The sequence below is a fragment of the Schistocerca gregaria genome, chromosome 5, assembly GCF_023897955.1.
Source record: "Schistocerca gregaria isolate iqSchGreg1 chromosome 5, iqSchGreg1.2, whole genome shotgun sequence".
Taxonomy (NCBI): domain Eukaryota; kingdom Metazoa; phylum Arthropoda; class Insecta; order Orthoptera; family Acrididae; genus Schistocerca; species Schistocerca gregaria.
This window is the reverse complement of record NC_064924.1, coordinates 111,413,070-111,439,682: the sequence shown is the minus strand read 5'-3', so window position 1 is coordinate 111,439,682 and position 26,613 is coordinate 111,413,070. Positions and strand designations below refer to the sequence as shown.

The following is a 26,613-nucleotide window of genomic DNA, read 5'->3' as shown; positions in this document are numbered from 1 at the left end:
GGTTCATTGAACCCTCTGCCAGCACTTTATTGTGAATAGCAGAGTAATCACATAGATGTAGGTGTAGGTCGACGGTCGAATCCCGATGGGCCAGCGCTCACTGCAATCATAATTGACAATGTCGTTGGGTCAGCTTGTGAACAAGTAAGGATGGTCTGCAACGGAGGCCCATATTCAACAATATGTGAAGAACGGTGTGCTCCGAAAAAAACTTGTGCGTGGACCAGCATTGTGTTCTTTCGGCAGAGATACAACGCGTCATCTTCTATCCTACTTTGCAGAGCAGCAAGCCTCCGAATCCCACGTTCTGTGAAGAGTCGTGAACGTCCAATCATTGAGAACCTACTGATAGTTTCACTGTCCTTCTACCTCTTTCCGTAGATGCTCACGACAGTAGTAAGTGAATATTAGACCGGCTGCCTCCTCCGTTTTCGAGATGCTCATTCAGGGGCTCTGCGTATTAATAATCTTCCCTTTTTCAAAGTCGCTCGCCTCAGTGACTTCCCCAGTTCGCAGCCATTATCTTCGCTAGGATGCCCTAGTTTGGGTCTGCTCCGCTTGCTTACTTTTGTTTGCGAGTCATATGCCCGCAACGCCATCAGGCAGTATCCATAGTTGCGGTGGGCAGCGGTGATAATGTTATGGCTGATCAGTGTAGGTTAACTTCCAGTGTTAAAAGACGAGTACACCGTTCCCCGTTTTCTCTACAGTCAAAGAAACAGTTGATCACTGACATCACCAAACTACTCGCGACGTGGGTGGATTCTAAATTCACGCGTGTTGTAACACTCCCACAGGCTACAAAATATAAGCGATGGCGCTGGGTTATCCATCCTATTTCTCGGTTAAACCTTCCCAGTCGGCCAACAACAATTAGCAGGCTATTCATTGATTTAGTCCCAAAATTATTCACTAAGTCGTTAAAAATAGGATTATGTTATGCATAGTAATGGTTGTTAATGACAACAGGATGTAACGGGTTGTAAACTATAGGTAGATTGTTCCATGACTGTCTGTTTGAAACTGAAATAAAACCAGGAAGTAATTAATGAGCAAATTTTAAGTTATTTTATTTATTTTCAACGTGTTTCGTTGGCTTTGCTTCTTACAGTGGCACATTTCAGGTTTAACTCAGTTTTACTACTCCTGGAAAATCGTCGATGGCAAAATATCGCAATCCCTCTGCATCTTCATTGTTTTCTTCCCTCAAGAGCATTACGTTTGAACCTGGCACAATCACTGCTTCATAACTATACACCATAACTTCTGCGAAGCTGGTTGAAAACCAGAAAACTTCAAATTTAATGACTTGTTTCGTAGTGTTTTGCTTATTTTTATGCAGTTTGTTGTTACAGTTACTTAGTTTTCAAAAAATTCAAGCTGTATTTTGAGTCAGAAGCATCTTTTTGCACCTATATCTACACTGTATCCCGCGGAAAGTTCAGGTATATCGGAGACGCGACACGCGTAATAAAGAGAATAGCATCTGAAGTGTGTATAGTTTTGTCACTATTATTCCGACACAAAGCACGACTTCATCTTCCGATGAACTGTTCCTAATTCAAATATTACGCCGAGGGCGTGCACAGTGCGAACAACGACATTTATTCTTAAGACATCCTCGGCAGACAGAGGTTACTTTCGATAACTCGAATAAAACAACTTTGTGATTCAGAGTGTGCACTTGCGGAGGGGATAGGAGTGAGGGGGAGGAAGGTGTTGCACGTAGTAAATGGCACACAGTGAACACGTGGCGCTCGAGAAATAACTGTGATTAGCTGCGGGCTGGCCCATACCTCTCAACTCGATCATAATGTTCTTTTAATCGACGTTGATTGGTTTGGAGAGAATGGCACTAAACTACAAGATCATCAGTCCCTTTAAATGACGTATACTGCTGCATATACACTTATGAAGAAAAACAATCGCAACAGCAAATCGTAATTGATGTAGATTAATGAAATTTCGTGAATACATATTTTATCAAGGTAACATACGTAAGACTGCAAAATCACGGGATAACGTAAGAATGCGTTAAGCCATTTCAAATGTGAAATTGTGTTACATTAACATCTTGTGTAACCGCCGGAATGTTGAAAGCATGAATGCTAACGCTCATGCATTGTGTTCTACAGGTGATCGATCTCAGTTTGTGAAGTTCCTGTCACACTTGGATAGTCAGTACAGGGACGGTCAACGCTGTTGGTGAATGAAGCTGGAATTGTGGTCCGATGATATCCTATATGTGCTCGATTGGAGACAAATTAGTTGATCGAGAAGGTCAAGGCAATATGTTGACACTCAATAGAGCTTGTTTGGTTACAATAGCGGTATATGGGCGAGCATTATCCTGTTGGAAAACACGACCTGGAATGCCCTTTATGAATGGCACCACAAACGGTCGAATCACCAGATTGCTTACAAATTTGGAGTCAGAGTGCATGGGACGACCAAGATAGTGCTTCGACTGTCTTATGAAATCGCATTCTAGACGATAAGTCCAGGTGTAGGTCCATTGTATCTAGCATGCAGACAGGTTGGTTGCAGGCCTTCATCTGGCCTGCTTCGAACCAACACACGACCATCACTGTCACCGAGGCAGCATCGGCTTTCATCAGAAAACATAACAGACCTCCACCCTGCCCTCCAATGAGCTGTCTCTTGACACCACTGGAGTCGCAGATGGCGATGGTTTGGGTTTGGTGGAATGCACCCTACAGGTCGTCTGGCTCAGAGCTGTCCTTGAAGTAACCGATTTGTAACAGGTGTCGTAGTGGCGCAAACTGCATCTCAAATTGTTACTGCAGATGCAGTACGAAGGGCCAAAGCCATACGCCGAACACGCTGCTCTTTCGTCTCGGTAATGCCATGTGGCCTTCGAGAGCTCGGTATAATCTCGTGACAACCACTGCCAGCAGTCATGTACAGCTGCTACATTCCTGCCAAGAGTTTCTGCAATAGACGTATCGCAGCCCTGTTACACGAGCTGGTCAAAACGCAGTGAGCGCTTAATAATGGCCTCTTTGTCAGCTTAAACGCATTTTTGAGTAACATCAGCTCACTACTTCCTATGTCAGAGGTAAATAGCGCTCACGAACGTTACAGGCTGTATTTAAAGCAAACCTGATGTGCATTCTCAGAGTGGCGCTTCTAGCGCCACTCTTATGCGACTGGTGCGAAATTTTAACAGGCGTCATGTTTCACTTGTTGGAATACGGCTACCATCTTTCGTTTATGTCGCACAGCTCCTTCTTGGTCTCGCGATTATTTTCCGTCAGTGTAGTTCGACCAGCCGCTCCTGAGTCGCTATTAATCACTGCGCAATACGCACCTTAGCATAAGTTCAAATGAAAGTGAATAACAGTTTCATTTGAGGCTATACGTTTCCCACAACAAGACTCTTTTCGACCTCGAGTCGTCGGTGTAGACAAGTAAGTCGCTCTTATTTTTGTATCCCGCCTGGGTAAGGAACAGGACGAGGTACTAATCTCTCGGTACTGTAAATACGATTTAAGCACCTTTACTAGTGGATAAACATACGCAACCATATTACATAACTTGCAAGGTGCTGAGAAGTTGAAGCGAAGTATCCTGGCTGTCTGCACCTGATGAAATGGGGAGAATCTGTAGCGATGTTCGTAGAGCTCTCCAGCGCCGGCTAGAGGGCGCTGTCGTCGGTGTCGGTGTCGTTGTGCCAACCTAAGCAGTAGCATCGTAGCTATCAAAAATGGTTCTAATGGCTCTGAGCACTATGGGACTTAACAGCTGAGGTCATCAGTCCTCTAAGAACTACTTAAACCTAACTAACCTGCCCGAGGCAGGATTCGAACCTGCGACCGTAGGGGTCACCCGGTTCCAGACTGAAGCGCCTAGAACCGCTCGGCCACTATTGCCGGCTCCTAGCTGTCGATACCACACTTACAAAACAGTTTTTGGTGGCCAAAGTTCATCTTAACGGCTATAGCTTCTTATATCCACCTACAACCACTTGATGTTCTACTCGTACCATGTTACGTCGTTTTTCTGTTGTCGAAGTCACTCTCCACTATGTATCACACAGCCCTCGCAGAGTCGCACGGACCGTGCAACGCCGTTTGTTCCCCGCGGAATAGGAGTCTATAATCATTTTGCTACGTAAGGGGCAGGACGGGATCATTTGTCCGACTCGTCGGAGCAGAAAGCGATGGCGGCAGAGAGGGCGCACGCAATTGTGCGCGAAATGCGGACCCGCGGGAGCCGGTGGCCTCCAACCAGCGGCAGGGGCGGCGGGAGGCGGTCGCCGCCTGTCCCGTGAGACCTCCCCCTTCCCCCATGCTCCCCCCACCATCCAAACCATCTGACCAAATCGAAGGAACTGCGCGCACAGGGGGGGGGGGGGGGTCCCCAGGGGGCGCCCGGTCCCGCTGCGCCGTCTCTGCTCCCTCAAAGCAGGGCCGCCACCCTTGCACCTAACTTGCACTTGCTGCGTCTTCTGCTGTGGGGACGCTGGCCCTGTCGCCTAACGATGACGCCTTTTAACACAACAGGACCACACAGACTTTGCGTTCTCCTATATATACTTGGTTCAAGATTCATACAAGAAGGTTGTACACATGGAAGAAGCCTGGAGATACTGACAGGTTTTAGATAGATTGTATAATGGTAAAGCAGAGATTTAGGAACCAGGTTTTAAATTCTAAGACGTTTCCAGGGGCAGATGTGGACTCTGACCACAATACCACAATCTATTAGTTATGAACTGTAGATTAAAACTGAAGAGACTGCAAAAAGGTGGGATTTTTAGCAGATGGGACATGGATAAACTGACTAAACCAGAGGTTGTACAGAGTTTCAGGGAGAGCATAAGGGACCAATTGACAGCAATGGGGGAAGAAATACAGTAGAAGAAGATGGGTAGCTTTGAGGGGTGAAGTAGTGAAGGCAGCAGAGGATCAAGTAGGTAAAAAGACGAGGGCTGCTAGAAATCCTTGGGTAACAGAAGAAATATAGAACTTAATTGATGAAAGGAGAAAATATAAAAATGCAGAAAATGAAGCAGGCAAAAAAAAATACAAACGTCTCAAAAATGAGATCGACAGGAAGTGCAAAATGGCTAAGCAGTCATGGCTAGAGGACAAATGTAAGGATGTAGAGGCTGAAAAATTACAGAAAAATTAAAGAGACCTTTGGAGAAAAGAGAGCCACTTGTTTGAATATCAAGAGCTCAGATGGAAACCCAGTTCTAAGCAAAGAAGGGAAAGCAGAAAGGTGGAAGGAGTATATAGAGGGTCTATATAACGGCGATACACTTGAGGACAGTATTATGGAACTGGAAGAGGATGTAGATGAAGATGAAATGGGAGATATGATTCTGAGTGAAGAGTTTGACAGAACACTGAAAGACCTGAGTCGAAACAAGGCCCCGGGAGTAGACAACATTCCCTTAGAACTACTGACAGCCTTGGGAGAGCCAGTCCTGACAAAACTCTACCATCTGGTAGGCAAGATGTATGAGACAGGTGAAATACCCTCAGACTTCAAGAAGAATGTAATAATTCCAATCCCAAAGAAAACAGGTGTTGACAGATGTGAAAATTACCGAACTATCAGTTTAATAAGTCACTGCTGCAAAATACTTACGCGAATTCTTTACAGACGAATGGAAAAAGTAGTAGAAGCCGACCTCGGGGAAGGTCAGTTTGGATTCCGTAAAAATATTGGAACACTTGAGGCAATACTGACCCTACGACGTATCATAGAAAATAGATTAAGGAAAGGCAAACCTACGTTTCTAGCATTTGTAGACTTAGAGAAAGCTTTTGACAATGTTGACTGGAATACTCTCTTTCAAATTCTGAAGGTGGCAGGGGTAAAATACAGGGAACGAAAGGCTATTTACAATTTGTACAGAAACCAGATGGCAGTTATAAGACTTAAGGGGCATGAAAGGGAAGCAGTGGTTGGGAAGGGAGTGAGACAGGGTTGTAGCCTCTCCCCGATGTTATTCTATCTGTATATTGAGCAAGCAGTGAAAGAAACAAAAGAAAAATTCCGAATAGCAATTAAAATCCATGGAGAAGAAATAAAAACTTTGAGGTTTGCCGATGACATTGTAATTCTGCCAGAGACAGCAAAGGGCTTGGAAGAGCAGTTCGACGGAATGGGTGGTGTCTTGAAGGGAGGATATAAGGTGAACATCAACAAAAGCAAAATGAACATAAAAGAATGTTTCCAGAATGAGATTTTATCTCTGCAGCGGAGTGTGCGCTGATATGAAACTTCCTGGCAGATTAAAACTGTGTGCCCGACTGAGACTCGAACTCGGGACCTTTGCCTTTCGCGGGCAAGTGCAGGAGAGCTTCTGTAAAGTTTTGCAGGTAGGAGACGAGGTACTGGCAGAAGTAAAGCTGTGAGTACCGGGCGTGAGTCGTGCTTCTGTAGCTTAGATGGTAGAGCACTTGCGCGCGAAAGGCAAAGGTCCCGAGTTCGAGTCTCGGTCGGGCACACAGTTTTAATCTGCCAGGAAGTTTCATAATAGAATGTACTCGAATTAAGTCGGGCGATTCTGAGGGAATTAGATTAGGAAATGAGACACTTATAGTAGTAAACGAGTTTTGCTATTTGGGGAGAAAAATAACTGATTATGGTCGAAGTAGAGAGGGTATAAAATGTAGACTTGCAATGGCAAGGAAAGCGTTTCTGAAGAAGAGAAATTTGTTAACATCGAGTATAGATTTAAGTGTGAGGAAGTCGTTTCTGGAAGTATTTGTATGGAGTGTAGCCATGTATGGAAGTGAATCATGGACGATAAATAGTTTAGACAAGAAGAGAAAAGAATCTTTCGAAATGTGGTGCTACAGAAGAATGCTGAAGATTATATGGGTAGATCACAAAACTAATGATGAGGTATTGAATAGGATTGGGGAGAAGAGAAGTTTGTGGCACAACTTGACAAGAAGATGGGATCGGTTGGTAGGACATGTTCTGAGGAATCAAGGGATCACCAATTTAGTATTGGAGGGCAGCGTGGAGTGTAAAAATCGTAGAGGGAGACCAAGAGATGAATACACCAAGCAGATTCAGAAGGATGTAGGTTGCAGTAGGTACTGGGAGATGAAGAAGCTTGCACAGGATAGAGTAGCATGGAGAGTTGCATCAAACCAGTCTCAGGACTGAAGACCACAACAACAACATACATACTTTTCGTAAAATAATAAATGGGAATTTTAATTTTCTGGAAAAAATATCTATGCGGCGATATCAGTGACATCCGTGTCAAAATAGCTCCCATACTCCAAGGAGCGTAGGTGACGATGCGGGAGACCAGCACCGCCGACTAGGCAAGGTCGTAGCGGATGTGGTTTTCCATTGCCTTCCTCCGACCTTAATGGGGATGAATGATGATGACGACACAACAACATCCAGTCACCTGGAGGCAAGGAAAATCCCTAGACCCGCCGGGAATCGAACCCGGGAGCCCGTGCGAGAACCCTACCCCAAGACCACGAGCTAGATATTACACACATTTGCCATCTTCGCAAAACACTTCTCGATCTCTGTGGGTTAGCTTTTAGCCCTCCAAGGGATGCTTCTTAAATCTCATCTATGGTTCTAAAACGACGAACCTTGCGATTTTCTTTACCTTTGGGAACAGAAAACATTAATTTAGGCTCAAAAATTCATGAACAACGAAGCGTGAACAGTTGCATTATCGTGGTGCTAAATTCCCTGAATTGTTTGGCCACAAGTCCGAGCGTTAGATTTGGTTACTGTGCGCAAACGGCGTTCAGTTTTTGAGTAGTACTCCTTACTGAACGTTCGACTTTGTGGGAAGAACTCATCGTGCCCTATGTCATTAAAATCCGAGGACACACAAAGAACATGGCCGTCACATTTGAGCTCACTCGTCGAGCCGTTCTGATTGCTTTCATTACGGTGGATGAACCTTCGTGTCCATCATGCCCATGTACCCGTGTCTCATCACCTGTTCACACACATTTCATTACTTCTCCGTCGTCGTTGACTTCATCTACCAACTTCTGACCAATTTTCATCAGCCGCTGTTTTTGTTCGTCTTCAACAATTTTGGAACAAATTTTGCTGTCACACGTTTCATGCGCAAAACATCCGTTAGAATTTCACGGCAGGAGCCAACACGTACGCCTAAACTATCAGCAACTGTTCTGTTTGTGAATGGGCGAACACTCATAATTGCTTCTTTCCATTCTTACAAGATTTCATCAGCTGGTGACATGTGCTGAAGAGTCCAGGTCGCTCGTCACCTTTAACGTCTTCACGAGCTTCTTTGAAAAGCTGACGCCACTTGTAAGCTCTTGTTTTACTCGTAGCGGGCTCACCAAAAGCAATGTTTAACAATTCTAGAGATTTGCCGCAATGTATTCCTTTAGTATAAGAAAATTTTTTACAAATTCTTTGATCCATTTTTATACTAAAGAAATAATCGACGAGTCTACCAAAAGCAACAATAAAAATACACCACACAGGTTCTTAGCACAAAAGAGAACTTTTTACTCATGCTTTTATGAGACGAAAGACATCCTAGAAGCGTGCTGACACAAAGACTCTTGCAACTACTGGCTGCCAACTACCGACTGATCATTTGGCGCGCATTCAGTTCTATACATTAAAACATGAAATTCCTATAAGTTGTATTGTTCAGATCAATAATTATAAATACATATGGTTTCGTATTGCTAACAGTCTTATGTAAACTATCTTTTTTATCACTCCTGCAAAAACGTGATGGGAGAAAAAATGGTTAACATTATTTTATAAATATGCAAAATAGAAATCTTGGGGCTCTAAAAAATGCGAAGTGTTAAGTGGAGTATATATTTAGCTTATACAAAATACTGAATTATTTACGAAAAAGTTAAGTGTATTTTGAACATAATTATAGCTTTCGGCTTACTGAGAAATAAATTTCCGTGAAATATCCCGAGTCGGCATTGGAAGCCCGGTAGTTACAGTTCGTGGATACTACACCGCTACTACTCTGAGTTTTTATTTCTTCTATCCTTACATTCAGTATTTCACTGTAATTCGGTATTTTTGTATTACAGACTATATTAAGAGTTGCTACATTCTCACTCTAACGTGTACTTTTTCAAACGTGGTACGTTAGCAGAAAATTTCGTTTGCTACTATGACACGAACGTCCTGCCTACTCTTTGAACGTCTCTGGCGTCCTTAGATTCTCTGGCGTCCTTATATACAGAGAATGGCAAAGAAGAAAATTACTGTTCTGTGTTGGTATATTGCGTTTCTACCATATGCTCATAGATGCTTAACAGGAAGTTTTCTATATTTCTCTGAAAATCTCCTGGATTATTTATATCACGTTTCGTCACTTTTGTATCGGTTTTAGATGCCCCATAACATTCCTTCTAGGCTTCTCAGTCTCTTTTACTGAGCAGTTAGCCACTCTTTCTTCCATATAGGGGTTTTGCCAAAAATCCTACTTCTGACTTCTGACTTTCATCCAAACACTAAATCACCTGTGCTTTTCCACCCAGATAAACTCGCTCACATACACGCGCGCGCACACACACACACACACACACACACACACACACACACAGTATAGCAAAATTACGCTTCTACAAATTCAAAAAAGACGAAGGAGGTACATGTTAGTACTGAAGAACGCTGCGGAGAACATGCGACGTAAGCCTAAATTTCATAATTTGGCCGCAATTAGCACTTATACAGTGACGAACAGCCGGGTGTCAGGAGTGTATATGACGCCGTTCTTGAAAGAAAGCCGGTGAAAACCAGATTTACTCGGAGAGGACTGGATGTGGGTTACTCACAGGGTGTGTACAACATGGAAAGCCTGTCCCTCGGCTATAGACCTCCTGATACTGTAAAACACGCCGATTATTTGCTTGTCACCCAATGAAAAGCAAACTGATCGAGAAAATGATTTGCACCGTAGAGTGTTTTGTGTCTCCAGTCGTGAACTTATTTAGTATGTTAACATGAGAAGAAGCGTGCACTGTCACTGAACGGTAAAGAGAATTGCCAACATGGGGAGTTATCCGTCATAACACCACATGATGAACGCAGACTACGAATTAGGGCACGTAGGTACCCCGAGGAGAATGCAGATGTACTGCTCGCTGACTTTTGGAGGCAGCTGGGAGTGCTGTGTTGTCACAGACAGTAGGTGACTGCCTAAACACGATCACCTTGACCTCTAGCTGTTCATTACCAACAACACTACAAGCCGCACCAGCGCAGTGTGCACAAAACAGATGATCAAAGGAACACAGAGTATCAATGGCGTCCAGTTCTCCTCGCCGACAAATGGAGGATCTGACTGACGTCTGATAATCGTCATAGTAGTTTAGGCAGCATAGTACCAAAGCACGTCTCAGATATAAAATCCACAGGTTCAGCAGGGAAATAAGTCAGTCATGTTTTGGTCCGGTATCAAGTAAGGGAGTAAAAATAGTTGACCTCCTCCCTAATGAACTGACGGCGCTGGCAGATAATGAAAGTGTTAGAAACAAATTGAAATCATTTGTGCTTGACAACTCCTACTCCATACATGAATTTCGGGGGAGTTAATACGTATATACTTGGGTTAGTATGTAAGACACGAACAGAGCTAGCAAACCTTTTGGCTGTAGAACTGATTTGCACCGCCTGGACCGACCAAGAAATAGATCTCTCTCCTCGAATGCAGATACGTAAATGTCATGCGAAAGACTGGACGTTATGAATAGATTGGTCCTCGTGTATGAGTCCCGCATGTCTGTTCTTTAACAGCTAAGAGGAGGTTTCAACTGATGAACTCAAAATCTTGGCCCAGTTTATTACAGTCATGATCATAAGCACATACATAATCAAGATAGCAATAACTACACACGAACATGAACAGTAAATTGCATAGTGGAAAGAACTACCAATCCTGAATATTTTAACCTACTTAAACCGTCAGTAGATTAGTTTGGCGAAGTCTAAACTAAGAAGTTAGCCGAGGGTGATCATCGTCTCCATGCGAAATTGTATTCTACTTCTACAGAGCAAAGGCACTGCATTACCAGGCCTGCGACTTGCGAATAAAATGACTTCTCCGTTGGGGAATACCATTAAGGCGATTGGTTGGTAAACACAAGGGAAATCTTGAAAAATATGTAGCTCAAAGAATAAGAGTTGTAAGCCTATGTAATCCATACCATCTCTTGACAGATATTTTTGGAAAATTATGATGTATGAACCACAGTTTTTAGTGTTATTTTTTTGTGAATTGCTGCAGCCAATAGCGGAGAACACCTACAATTTAGGCAGTCTTTTCACGACACCCGTACCGAACAAACCATCTGTCACCGATACCTCACATCACATAACGTCATCTTGCCTCAGCTGCGTACTCAACCGCTCTAAAAAGAGATTCTTGTAGCCGAATATGATGGCTGCAAAGCCATAAATATTACAAGGCCACTTCATTTCAGAGAGAATGTACAGAAAATCCTCACTGGATGTACTGCTCGTGGAGTTACATTGTATGACTGAAAATTACAGATAATCAAAATACTTGGCTCCACAATTACTCATACAACGAATCTGGAGAGAATAGTATATTGAAAGAGGATAATGTTCTTAGCATCGCCAGTTGCAGGCTTGTGAATACATTGAACAGGTGATAAGTGAGAAAGACGGAAGTCTTTGAGACATGGATGAGAAACCTTTTAGTTTCGCTGTACTTAGTAGGTAACATATCACAAAGAAGACTGATGTATCAGCTGGTCTCGCTGAGTAACAGTATACAACATACGGAAGTCCACTGTCAATGGAGATGTTAAGTATATTATTCATGGAACATTAATACAAGGAGCAAGGAAATAATTGTACCCACTGTTGATACACGTTGGCTTTAGGTCCACAAAAAAAGATAGCTCGGTAGTAGCATCTTTCACAACACTGGAAAATAATTCTCAACAGAAAGCTACTAAAACAATTAATTGAATTTTTTCCAGCTAAGACAGGCTACATAAGCATTATTCAAGAACAAATGATGGAAGATTTGGGTGATATCCTCATATATATGGGTATGAAAATCAAACAAGTTCCCAACGGTACATGCAAGCTGTCAATGAAAGAAACACAGGAAGTAGAATTATTAATGCAGAAAATTATAAAAGCAATGCAGAAACATGAATAAGGCGCACCCCTTAATGTTTCCATTACTAGTTGACTCTTTTTTTATTGTAACTTAGCGAGTCCACTTGAAGTGTTTGTAAAATGTTACCGATTAAATGTAGGAAAACTAAAACAGACCTCATGCAGGTGTAAATGATTCCTGCCTTCCGATTAAATATAGGAAAACCAAAAGAAAACCTCCTTGTTTTCTCCCCATGAATTGTATTAACAACTGTGTAGCTACGTCTTTTGATCACCTGTAATTCTTATACCTAGAGGGTAAGTAGATGAACAGTGCATCCAGCGACGACATGCTCTACAATTTTCACGCAGGAATTTCGTACGATCTCACCTAACAGCCCTTCCAAACTCTAGCTGCCGGGTGTGATTGGATGTCGCTCCAAAGACCTCCCCCATGTCAACCTAAAGATAGTAGCTCTGTGTTCCATCGATCGACCCACGCTTGCATTTTTGGAAATTTCGCTCCGTATACCAACCTACGCTAAGCAATTAAAAGCCATCATCTTCACTTCCACGGATTAGGCCAATTGTCTGTTCCGTTTCCAGAGACAGTTTTCGAGCCTTCCTCATTTAGGACCTATCAGGGTTCAGCTTCCTCTCGCTCTGTATCTCAACAGTTGTTTCCTCAGTGTTTCTTCTGTCGCCCTGTTCATATGCTCTTACCACCTGTTTCTGTATGCCTGTATTATGTTGTTTATCCCTTCTCGTCTAATTTGCTCATTCCTAATCAGGTCTTGGAATGCGCAATCTCTACTGTTCTTAGGAATCTCATTTCAGCTGCGTATATTCTATGTTATCCCTCTTTGTGAGAACCCATGTTCCACTCCCATAGGCCTGAGCTGTAGCAGCCACAGATCTATGAAATTTTACTTTTGTTTCGTTTATTAGGTTCTATTCATTATCAGAAGGTTCTGTTAATAGTGCCACGTATATACTGAAGCTAATGGAGTTTCTTATCTATAACTTTAGTAAGCAGGTAACTTATTTGACTTCCTAAATAATTAAAACAGTTAACCCGTTCAATAACACTGTTAGTGATAACGACTTTTATCTGATTCACTGAACTCCTGCTCTAAATCTCAAAATAAAACTTCCTAAAAGGACAAGTAGTGATCAATGTAATGAAGAGACACAGAAGATTCCTTGTAGACACTTAATACGCACCACTCTAGCACATTCGTTCGAGTACATTTTGGTTCTGCCGAACATGCGGTGGAATCGGCATTTCTTAAAGCAATGGAGCATTCCGATGCAACAGTAACGTATCGATCCGTGAGGAGCGTCCCACTGGTCACGAGGTTTCTAGTTGAGGAAGTTCTGCTGCTTGCCGCGTGGTACTCAGCGACCTCGGTTGAGCCCCTGCCACGTGAGCCCAGATCCTGGAAAATCAACAACAGCCAGGTCAGCGCGCTACATCGATCGCCGGTCGGCGAGTTCGCCGCCCAAAGCTTTTAGCCTACTACAGACAGCAGAGTACAGGAGACATCGTTGGCGCACCTGTGCCGTTACCTGAGGACTGAACTCTGACGGCTAGGGGTGCGGGCGAAAGACGTGACGTCATTCTCACCTATGACACCCGGTTCAGCATAAGTTTGGTCGTGTAAGCACATTTAGTACCACCAACGGAATTTGACATAATCGACAGCTAACAGCACAGACGTTTTATCGCGATCACCCTGAGCGACACAAGGTCAGACACGAACCCTTCTGCGAGTGCGGAGACGTAGGCACTTCAGAACACATTGTTTTCTACTGCACGCTGTTCAGTATCTCTAGACAGAATATGCCCTGTACATACGATACACAGGGTGTTTCCGTAAGAGCGTGCAAAAATGTAACAGGACATAGAGGACGCTCCACTGAACAATGTGAGACAGGGAGCCTGGGGTTGGAGAAGTCAGCTTCAGGACATGTGGAAGTGAACTTTTTACCGATTTGTCTAGTATTTCTGTTTTCTAGCTTATTAGCAGCTAACATGCGTAAAATTTTAAACGTACTGTGCTGTTTATTTACACGTACATTCTTTATTTCCTTCAAGAAAACAAGGAGGACGAACCTGATTACCAGGAAGTCATGACGCAGGTTTTGTTTACTGTCCATAAGGTAGCTCTGTTGTGTCGTACACGTAAAAAGGCAGAATACGGCGCTGCGGTCGCAGTTGTTATATTGGTCACTTTTACTACAATGGCAGATTATCAAGATTTAAGTGATTTTTGAACATGGTGTTATAGTCCGCGCACGAGACATGGGACACAGAAGCGGGCCTGTGCGGCAAAGCGTTTCTAGGCGCTTCAGTCCAGAACCGCGCCGCAGCTACGGTCGCAGGTTCGAATCGTGCCTCGGGCATGGATGTGTGTGATGTCAGATTAGTTAGGTTTAAGTAGTTCTAAGTCTAGGGGACTGGTGACCTCAGATGTTAAGTCCCATTGTGCCTAGAGCCATTTGAACCATTTGGGATAGCATGTCCGAGGTAGCGATAAAGTGTGGATTTTCCCGTACGACCATTTTACGAGCGTGTCGTGAAAATCAGGAATCCGATGAAACATTAAATCTTCGACATCACTGCAGCCATCAAAAGATCCTGCAAGAACGGGACCAACAACGACTGAAGAGAATCGTTACCGTGACAGAAGCACAACCCTTCCTTTAACTGCTGCAGATTTCAATGATGGACCATAAGCAAGTGTCAGCGTGCGAACCATTCAACGAAACGTCATCGATATGGGCTTTCAGAGCCGAAGGCCCACTCGTGTACACTTGATGGGTGCAAGACACAAAGCTTTACGCCACGCCTGGGCCCGTCAACACCGGCATTGGACTTCTGATGACGGGAAACTTGTTACCTGGTTGGACGAGTCTTGTTGCAAATTGTATCGAGAGTCTGGAGACAATCTCATGAATCCATGGACTGTGCACGTCATTAGGGGACTGTTCAAGCTGGTAGAGGCTCTGTAAAGGTGTGGGACAGGTGCAGTTGGAGTGATGTGGGACGCCTGATAGGTCTAGATACGACTCTGACAGGTAACACGTACGCAAGCGTCCTGTCTGATCACCTGCACCAATTCATGTCCATTGTACATTCCGACGGACTTGGGCGATTCCAGCAGGAGAAGACACCCCACACGTCCATAATTGCTACAGAGTGGTTCCACAAACACTCTTCTGCGTCTAAGCAGTTCCACTGGCCACCAAACCCCCCAGACATGAACATTATTGAGCGTATCTGGGATGCCTTCAACGTTTCATACGGATTTATGGACAGCCCTCCAGGATTCATTGTATTAGTTCCCTCCAACACTACTTGAGACATTAGTTGAGTGTATGCCACGTCGTGTTGCGGCATTTCCTCATGATCGCAGGTGCCCTACACGATATTATGCAGGTGTACCAGTTTCTTTGGCTCTTCAGTGTATTTACATTGTCCAATGACAGAACGTGCTATGAATCAGCGACAGATCCATTTATTACTCAGTGCTGTTGAGAAATACACTGCGGTCGCCAACGCCTATATAAGACAAAAAGCCTCTGGCGCAATTGTTCGATTGGTTACTTCTGCTACAATAGCAGGTTATCAAGATTTAAGTGAATCTGAAGAGTACCGGTACAGTATTTCCTGGTCGCTGAATTGCAAGATTGGAAAGGGAGGTCCTGTCCCGTGGCCTGAATCCCCTTGGTTATTTCCTATGGGGATATCTAAAGTCGCTTGTGTATGGGATCCCAGTGGATTCGGACATGGGATTCGTCGCCAGAATTGCATCTGCCTGTATTTTGTAATTCGAGACACACAGTGCATATTTGTCAGGCTGCATCAGAATCGTGTTCGCCGATGTCATGCTTTCATTGAGATTGATGGCCGTCAGTTTCAGCATATTTTGTAAGATACAGTACAAACGGTGTGTTCCAAGTATCAGCGATGGTATTTACAGTTAACTAATGTAAATAAAAATGCACTCAGCATTGTGATTTTATTCCTATTCTATCCTTAAGTTGGCTTCTCCGACCCCAGGTTCCCTACCTCAAATTGTTCAGTTGAGCATACTTTACGTTCCTTTAATTTTTGCACGTATTACTCAAACACCTTGTATACACAGCTGCACGACATCGTGAAAATTATTAGTGACCTAGCCAAGTCGATCTCAAACAGATTTCTGGTAGAATATAAGAAAAGGTGTCCCCACAGACTTCCCAGGATACCACGTGGGCAAAGCAGGCAGAAGCGCCTACGCCGACTGTGAGACAATAGGCAGCGTCAGCCATTGGAAGTGAAGCGATCACAGACAACTTTATGCGTACCTAGACATGGTTAGGTGTCCAGACTCTCTCAGAAAACACCCACAGCCACAACGCTACCTGAACGACAGGGTAAATGAATACTCGTCCCACATGTGGCGCTGCGGACATTAGATTCATGTTATAGTTGTATCAACAGTTGCTACAGGGTATATTCAGTGCAAAGCGCAGCTGCAATTCTGCAGAGCGTCATAGTGTTCCTCAGTTCATAAGGTCTCGGAAGAGCAGCAGTGGCTCTAGATGCTCAGAGCCTATTCCACCCCTAAGGGATCGAGGGATGGCAGAGGAGCAGATTAGGTAATTAGCTGTGCTGTGTAGAACTTGCGTGTATTACAGGACAATAAGCCTTGGTGGATGTGATAGGGACTTAACGACATCGCTCCCTATTTCTCTATCCATTCTTTCCTGATGCTGTATGTTACTTAGATTTCTTCAATTTTCCACATAGTTCGTATGTTTTAGACTAGTTAGTAACAGGCTGCACTGAGGAACTGTAGAACTGTTATAATTTCTTCTGTATTTGTGCTCTCAAATTATGTTCTAAATTGTGAGACAAAAAAAAGACGCACCGTGAAGAAATTATCCAAATGGGACGGACATCGACAAATGTGACGCACATGTGTGGACAGGAAAATGATTACAATTTCAGAAAAAGTGGATAATTTATACAAGAGAAAGAGCTCCACAAAACTAGCACGTCCGTAAAGCGTTGGTCCACCTCTAGCCCCTAAGCAAGGTGTTATTCGGTTTGGGACTGACTGATACAGTTGTTGAAAGTTCCCCTGAGGAGTATCCTGCCCCCCTCCCCCCCCCCCCCCCCCCCCCCCCCCCGCTACGCCTGTCCAGTGGGTGCGTTAGACATTCAAAATCCCGAGCTGATTGGAGGGCCCTGCTAATAATGCCTCATACCTTCTCACTTGGGGAGAGATCCGGATACCTTGGTGGCCAAGGTAGGGTTTGACAAGCACAAAGACAAGCACTAAAACTTTCGACGTGTGGGGCGTTACGTTACTGATATAAGCTCAGAATGGCTTGTCATGAAGGGCAACACAACTGGACGTAGAATACCGTCGACGTACCACTGTGCTGAAGGGGCAGCGAATGACAACCAAAGAGATCGCGCTATGAAAACAAATGGCACCATTGGCACCACAGATCACCACTCCTGGAAGTGGGGCCGTATGACAAGCGACAGTCAGGTTGGTACTGCATCGCTGTCCGGGGCGTCCCAGGCACGTCTTTGCTGGTCATTTGGGTTCATTTCGAAGTGGTACTCATCACTGAAGACAATTCTACTACCGTCAATAAGATTCCGGACCAAAGACGTGTTTGGAGACGTCTCAGACAGCGGTGGGATACCAACCTGTCTGTAGCCCGCCATACGGCCCAACAACCGGGAGTGATGGTCTGGGGTGACAATTATTTTCATAGGTGAACCATTTTGGATGTCATCCGGGCCAACCTTTCAGCACAACGGTACGTTGACGATATTCTTTCCCCTGTCTTGTTGCCCTTCATGGGAAGCCATCCTGAGCTTACATTTCAGCTAGATAACGCCTACCTGCACACGGCGAGATTTTCTACTGCTTATCTTCATTTTGCCAAGCAATTCCTTGACCAGCAAGGTCACCTTATGTCTCTCCAGTTAAGAACGGTTAGAGAACTATGAGCAGGGCCTTCCAATCAGCTTCAGATTTTGACGCTATAACGTTTCAGATTGGTAGAATTTCGCGCGACAACACTCAAGAGGACATCTAACAGCTCTTTCAATCAAAGCCAAGCCGAATAATTGCATGCATAACGGCCAGAGGTTGACTGACACGTTAGTAAGTTGCTCAGTTTGTGAGGCTCCGTGGTCTTGAACAAATAATTTAATGTATATACGAATTGTGCTTGAGTGCTTGATTATAAGTGAGTTTGTTACTGTAGCTATGAGTGTTAGTTGTACATTACTGCTGGAAAGTGACGTCTCACAGTTTCTAGACAACGGATCATAACGTTCTTGCTCCAAATAAAAATAAATGTTGAGCTTAATACCATCACTATTTTCGGCATCGTAAGGTACGGAATGACGCATACGTCATATTCTCCGCAAGCCACTGCAGCTGAGTGGCAAGAGGTACAGAGTATACGACCATTATGCTCACCCCCCACCTTTAACCTCACCTTCCCTACTGCGTTCGTGGGTCGCACTTGCAAAGAAAAATTGTCTGTACAATTTGTCTCTGAGCCAGATACTGCCGTCATTTTATCGATGTATACCTTACGCGACATATACACTGGCGATCCAATACATCATGACCACTTGCATTTTGGAACACAGCGTAAAAGAGGTTCTACGCCAGATGGACTTCCTAGATGTACAAGGTCATTCAAAAATAGAGAATAAATTTCAATTGTTTATTACTGACAAGCTATGAAAGACAGGAACACATTGCGCATGTCACTGGACAAAGAAAGATTCAAAGTTTTGTGTTCGTGCACATATTACATCATTCACTCAACACGAACATCATGCGTTGTTCCAGAAACATCAAATCGCTATTCCATTTTGTTCCATACACGAATCGGCAGGTTCCTGTTCGTTGAATCAATAGCTTCAACAATTCATTTTTCAGAATTTGAAGAGGAGTTGCCGTAGATGGGTAAAAGTCTACAGGGTCTCAGAGTGTTCATCATGGCACTCTTTCGAGCAAAATGATGGAACCTTGTCCGCTGAGATAACGGTCTATTTGCATCGGCCAACAATTTGCCGTGTACTCGTGCTGATCGTCTAATGTTTGCTTAAGTAGGTCTAGGATTGGTAGCTTTCCTTCCTTCTCCATTAGCTCACTAAGCTTTATACCGTAACGTGTGCTGTTCATGTGATCAGACAACTTCTGTAATATTTCTCTGCCATGAGGCCAAGTCGAAAGATATCGTCAACATAACAACTAAAGTAGGGCGGCTGAAGAGGAGCGCTGTTTAAGGCACGTTACTCAGAATTCTCTCACATTAAAATTGGCCCCTTACAAAGGTAAGCCAAAGGCCGTTTCATAATAACTGCCATTACGTGAAACGAAAATAATTTGAATTTTTTGTGGTCAATAAAGTCTATGTAGCTTCAAGAGAGACTTTCGTAAGTAGACGTACCATATCGAGACTGACTATTACTTTGTCTGTGCCCATCCATATTTTCTTATATTATGTCAACAAACACCCGATAGTTTGTGATGTAGTGATCGCATGTGATGTAGTGATCGCAGGGGCCAACTGTGAGCTCGAGTGAAACAATTAAGAATTGGACAATCACCTTTAGGATGGGCCTTGGTGGTATGCCCTCTGTGTGTATTTTAGGAAGAGCGTACAGTCTTAGTGGCCTTTGAAAGAATGATCCGAAATAACTCGCTGATTCTTCTACTGGATTCATGTGTTGGATCACATTTCAGAATTGGGTACGTGCTATCCAAAGATGCTGTCTCCCATATTTAGAATTAAAACCGTTTGTCTGCACTGAGCGTCTATTAATAAACAAATTCCCATTTCACGACAGTTATGTATGGGTGGGTATAGTCCGTGCCAGTTAAGCGACAATCTAACGTCTACCAGACACGCATCTACGATAACACCCAGCTGATGTGGAGTGTAAGTCCATGGAAGTCTCATGGCGGACTATTTTTACTTAATTAGTGAGATAGAATTCTATTTAATTCCACTGCAAAGACCAAACATCTACCCATTTACTACCCATAGAATGCTAATTCAACTGGAAAAAGGTGGCACGAGTCGAAGGGCGAAGCGCGAATTAGGCCTGTAGCAGCGAAACAACAGGGAAACGTAGTAATTAGTGCGCCCGCAGGCGGTGATAAATTACAGGGAGACCTCTTCTGTTGGCCCGCCTTCGTTCATCTGGAAAATTGGTGGACTGCCTCTCCCCTTCAACCCCCCCCCCCCTCCCCACCACTCCACTCTCTCCCCGAGTCGTCGCCCCGCAGGCCGCAGGTCACAGGCGAGACACCTAGCGGCCGGCGGGGGCAGCCGCGGGCATCGATTTCCGATGCGGCGCCGTCAGCGGTTGTGTGGGTCATGGGGTCATTCATCGCCCGCTGCCCGTGCCCTGTGGCCCTAGGCCCTCGCTGCTGCATCGGCTGGCACGTGCGCTGCACACGACCTGCCCTAGACACGTGCACTTCTGCTCGTCCCGACTCACTGCTTTTACAGCCTCCCACCCCCGCTCCCGCGAGTCACTCGATCAAAGATTGATACTCCGTGGATGTTGGAGCACGGCCCCCAGCAATCGAGAGCCCTTCAGAGCTTGAGCGAAAACCGCCAGTTAGGAAAGCCAGCATCAGATACGTTGTGCACCATGGTTCAAATGGCTCTGAACACTATGGTCATCAGTCCCCTAGAACTACTTAAACCTAACTAACCTAAAGACATCACACAACGCCCAGTCATCAAGAGGCTGAGAAAATCCCTGACCCCGCCGGGAATCGAACCCTGGAACCCGGGCGCGGGAAGCGAGAAAGCTACCGCACGACCACGAGCTGCGGACGTTGTGCACCATGAAAAAGGGTTTTAGGCAGTTTTCCACACTCACCTAAAGTGATCATGAAGAGCTGGATCGAAGTTACAGTGGAAGGTCTGAAGGAGAGCAGAGGTGATCTAACTGGAGGTTCGAATGTTATGCATGTTAATATTATTCATAACAAAAGCGAAAAAAATACTATTTTGACTACATTTTGTCAGGTAACACCTTAAATTCGTGGTTGATTTGGCGCTAAATATATATCTGGCCCCCTGACTTTTCTATTATATATAATTTTGTCGAAATGTGGCAATATTATGAACTAGAAAATTAGCAAACGCATTTAATTAGAGTGAACAGTAATTTAATTTTCAAACATGAACAGAAAAGTTTTATTTAGGTATAAATACGAAAACAACTCCTTATGTAATGGTTGAACTATGTAAGCATTCACTTGAGCACGAACAACTGCTACAATTCCGCACTGCATTGATAATGACCTGACACAGGTCGAAATCTGATCTGCGTTGTGACTATACATGTCATATTAAAGCAACTTAATTCTACGACTGATTGCTGCTCTATCTAACCCAACTCCTTATTACATGTCCGTTTTTTTATATTTCCTTCCTGTTTCCACCATAAAGCATCTAAACGGTATTCCTATTCGGTTAAAACAGTCATCCAGTCCGAATTGTGGATTGTCAATCTAACGGCTTTCAGGAACAACAAATATTAGATTTTCAGTGTTGTTTAGACTTACTGGCTGAATTTAAAAACTTGAAATGCTTTCATAATCTACGCACAAAGAGGTATAAATTTACAGGTTTCTTTGTTGGACACGCTTACCAGCCTGTATTTTATATCCTTCCCATTTTGATCATCGTCAGTTATTTTGCAGCACTAATGGCAAAACTCATCTAATAGTCACCTCCGAACATGTCTCGCGCAGCTTTGGTCTAAAAATCTTATTTTATGAAAAGGAACTGCCCATACTAAGAAACATTGCAATTCTCTCAGACAGATTGAACGCCCACCAGAATGTATTAGTGCTATTTGTGTTTACTACAGCTACCAAGTCTGCTAGTGTGCATAAGGGGCGCTACTTCTTCGTTAGAGCTTCTTCCTACAACCTAAGGGAACGCAAAGCTGAAGCGCTTTGTTAAGGTATATCGACAAACTGAAAGACGTGCACACCAAGATACCACTCTTCAGATAAGTTAACCAAGGGTTACTTGCTGTACTTGTGATCAAACTTCATATTTCACAACGACTGTGGAGAATCTGAGAAAAAATTTGCTCCGAACGCATTCAACAATACATGTATCAGTTCACAGACAAAGCACTGCAGCTATGAAAACTGTTTCTGTGGTCTCATTGTATTTCACGACTTATGTGGAGCCTAATAAATAATTAACAGATATCTAGGATATGTTACTTGGTTGGAATTGCAACGTTATAACCTAATACTCATAATTAATAGTTTAGCCCCTTCCTACTGTACAGTGAGCAAGCAGAAAAGGTAATTAAGGAGAAAATTTAAAAAAAGAAAACAGTTAATGTTTAGAGACAAGAAATAAAACTTCCGGGGTATGCTGCCGACACTGCGATTCCATCAGATACGACAAAACAGTTACACGCAATGCACAGGGTCTTGAAAAGCAACTGCAACATGAATATAAGAAAGAAGAAGAACGAGGGTAATGGAAGGTTGCCGATATAATTCAAGTGATCGAGAGAAAATTGTATTAGTTAATGAGATACAGAAAGAAGTAAATGAGATTTGCTATTTGGGCAGCAAAATGATTTAAAATGAACGAAGTATAGAGGATGTGAAACGCAGACTGACGATTCGTAGGTAGATCGAAAGACTAATGAAGAAGAACTAAATTGAAAGAAATGGTACAGCATGACTAAAAGAAAGGATCGTTTGATAAGACACATCACGAGGCCTCAAGAAACAGTCGAATTGATAATGGAGTGAAATGCGGCAGAGTAAAAGCAGAAGATAATGATGATCACAAGATAATAATGAAGATAATGATGATCACAACAACAACAAAGAAATGTAAATGTCCGAAGTATTGGTCAGCAGTAATTGCTAGTCGTATATGAAGAACAAGTCGCCCAAAATAACTACATTCTGCAATACACGAATATTGCCATGTCGATGTATTTTCAGTTATTTGCACGGAAATTAAAGTTTATAAACACACCACTATGCATGCAAAAAAACAGAAATATGGACGAGAAGCATTATGACAGAGGAGATCTTGCAGGAAATCACGGTAAAAAAAGCGAAAGATGGTTATGGCCACTACATTCATTTGTGCAAAGTGGATGAAGAAAAACTGTATATCGTTCACGTATAAAATGACGTGTTTTCTAATGTAGAACTTTTTGTAAGCAACTAGTTTTGACCTAATTTCCCTCAATAAACCGTTTATCCACTATCCCGAAACAGTGGGCAATATATCGCTAGGAGATTCCATGAAGTGTGAGGGGCAATTATTGATGATGGTCACACTGCGAAAGGAAGAAATGCACTCAATGGGCGGAATGTGGGAATGTTTTCGTCTCCAACTTTACTGCTCACTGCCCGTGTAGTGTAATGCGAAAGGAGTGGTTTGTCGGGCTTCGGGATAGAAATTCCGTTGACCACGTCTAAATCCAATCAACGTCTGAAGTGGTCTTATCCATTTAACGGGTTTCGACACCGCTTGCTACGGTAGACGAGCAAACTTCGTTACGTTGCGGGAGATTTATGAAGCGTGAACTTCCTACAGTGCTACAATTCTTTCTGCCATCTGCTCCATGCTTTGACAAACATTTCTGTTGATAAAATTTCGTACTTCAGTGTTAATGGCACTTGAAAAAACTTCCGTATTAGCAGTTAGAAACAGTCAGTTCTTAATATTTTGTTCTAGTTTGTCTCATTATTTTTTGCGGTGATAAGGTGAGCAGCATAATTCTGTAGTATCAGAATCATTCTCACTTTTTGTGTACAAATAAGTTACGTTCCAAAAAAGATATTTTTTTAAATTTGTCCTACAAAATACGATATTTTCCACTTAAAACGTTTGACATTTCTACTCTTCATTTATGACCTTCGTTTCTGATCATAGCGATGTTGTAAGACAAATTGTGGGATTTCACGAAAATGAAAATTATTAGTGTAATGGCGTCTTCCACGTTTATGCACTAGCCACGACTAGACCAGTATCGTACATGAGGCATGGCTGATCGCTACGTTTTGAAAGCCACAGTGTACGAACAAGTACCACCACGTGATTTGCTGGGCAACAGCGACAAACGCTAGTCAGAAATTGCTAATGTTACGCTATGTTACTCTTTCAATGTAGATAGTAAGTAACGTAACATTAGTAATTTGTGAATTTCTACTGTCACATGTACATAATGAAATATCTCTGAAAGTAGAAGTCTTTGGCATTGTTATGGGTGTAATATCGCCATCTTTATATGCAAACCTCCATGTGATGAAACTTCTCAGTGGTGCGTTACATTTTGTGCGTGCATATATACATACATATATACGAAAAAGTGCACTATACAGTTTTCGGTGTTGCAAGATGATAAACAACCTGCACTGGAAAGCAATGGCGCGAATTCTTCATTGTAGGTAAACTAAACATCTTCCATTTAATATTAATAATTTTTATACATCACTTAAAACAGTCGTGAGGCGTAATTACATTTAAAACGACGCTGTCTCACATCTTGTCTTGGTTGCAGGGCATCACCACCCCAAACCACGAAATATAACGTAAAATGTGAACTAGCCGTCTGAAGAAGAACCAATCGATTCGAAACCGGCAATGGCGCTGTTTAAATAAATAAGTAGCATTGTAAAAAGAGGCTGGTTGCTGCAATCTTCTGTGTAAGAGTAAACCTATATTTTGCACGCAACCAGGGGCTCACTGTGTCAGTTTTTGACAAAATAGCGACAGTATGTCTTGTTGTCGAGTAAAAAAAGTGCCCTTGCCACCAATCTGATTGCAGTTCACGTAGGACATCTGAAAGTAATATATTTCCTTCTTTTTCCATCTCAATGACGAACTTGTTATAGGGATATGTGCTGTTCATTCAGTGAATAGATGAAGAGCTTCGATTCCATATGAACGTACCATCGAGATCAACATAGCGAAAGGAGAAAGATAGATGAAGAGGACCTGAAATGTTTCGTAAAAAAATTAACAACTGCCGAAGACAATGGAGAATGCATGGCTGTCCTGTCAATCATTTCATGAAATTTAGTACAATACAAAAAGTATGTGGACGTCAAAGTAACAGTTTGATAGTCTCTGGAGGGAATCGGTCTGCTAATAACTGCAACGTATTTTCCACAGAGGTGATTGTGAACCAAGAGACCACATCCAGGCTGACCATAGTTGTGTCCAGCTTACTTCTGGTTTATTTGTGTCCACGAAACAATTGAGAGCTTTAATATCGTGTTTACAGCTACCAAACTGGCATAAGTAGCTTGGCTAGATATTTCAGTAACCCATATGTTGGAGAATCTATAGCGTTAACAATATGGCACAGTGGAACCCATTCTTTGTCAATTTTAGGCAAACAATATAGTTTTTGTGGCCTAGGAAATGACGATCGCAGATTCTTTGTCACATTTTCTGGTAGGCCAGGATTCTTCAGTAGTTTTGCCCTTTTTCCGTTAAGTGATGAAGTAGGATCACGTTTCATAGCTTTCTGCTTACTGTGCACAATTAGATCTTCATCTCTACACAAAACTTGGAGTCCTTCCTCTCTGCTGTATTAATATTTGCCTTAGGAGGCTTGGCTGTTGCTGTTATGTGACTTGTAGCAAGCATTAGCTCGTCAGCGACGTACTTTTCAGCGTCTAGATGGTTCTTTCATCAAGATATTTGTTGGACAAGTTGATGACCGTGTGCAATACCTCGCTAGGTAACACTCGGACCTGTTTCTGTGCAAGACGCTCAAATTTAATTCCTTATTTCACAGTAGTCTCGCCGCGATGAGATCTTTAATTGGATGCTCTGCTCATATCAACTCATTCCCAGTCCATAGATTAAAAGGTTATAGACAGAAGGAGATGCGAAGTACATAACCTGTAGACATTTACCTCTAGTAAAAATTATGCATGTCTTATTCATTCTTCAGGCTGGTCTTCCGTAAAATACAGTTTATACCTACACATCGTAAATGATGTTTGACAACAGCAAACTTGGACACCACTCCAGTATCTCTACAATGCTGCATGAAAGTAAGATTACTCCGCAGTCGTGACTGTTTCATTCGTAGCTTATCTAGATGACGTATGCTGTATGAAAAATTCACTTTATAATACTGCCTATGTATTCTGATACGTGTAAATGTTCTGCTCTAATCACCTAATACTGCCTAAACTTTTTGCACCTAGGGATTAAATCCTTGTTATAAACGTTCTTAAGTAAAATGTAGAAATGCAGTAAGCTTTAAATATTTTCACAAAATTGTTCAAGAAAATAGGTTAAAAGACCACAACAGAAGAACGAATGGGTAGAGTGGAGAGGGCAAATGTTCCAGCTATTTTTGTGAACCAATATTTTGGTGCATTTATCTATGCAGTATAACGTTTGATTCAGCAGTCGAAATTCTTAGTGCAGTTTGTT

At 43.0% G+C, this 26,613-nt stretch overlaps 1 protein-coding gene across 1 annotated transcript in view; it reads left to right on the top strand.

Moving 5' to 3' along the window:
- The window catches only part of LOC126273249 (whirlin-like), a 509,290-nt gene that overhangs the window by 251,174 nt on the left and 231,503 nt on the right, over positions 1-26,613 (top strand). The gene's annotated exons all lie outside the window — the stretch shown is intronic.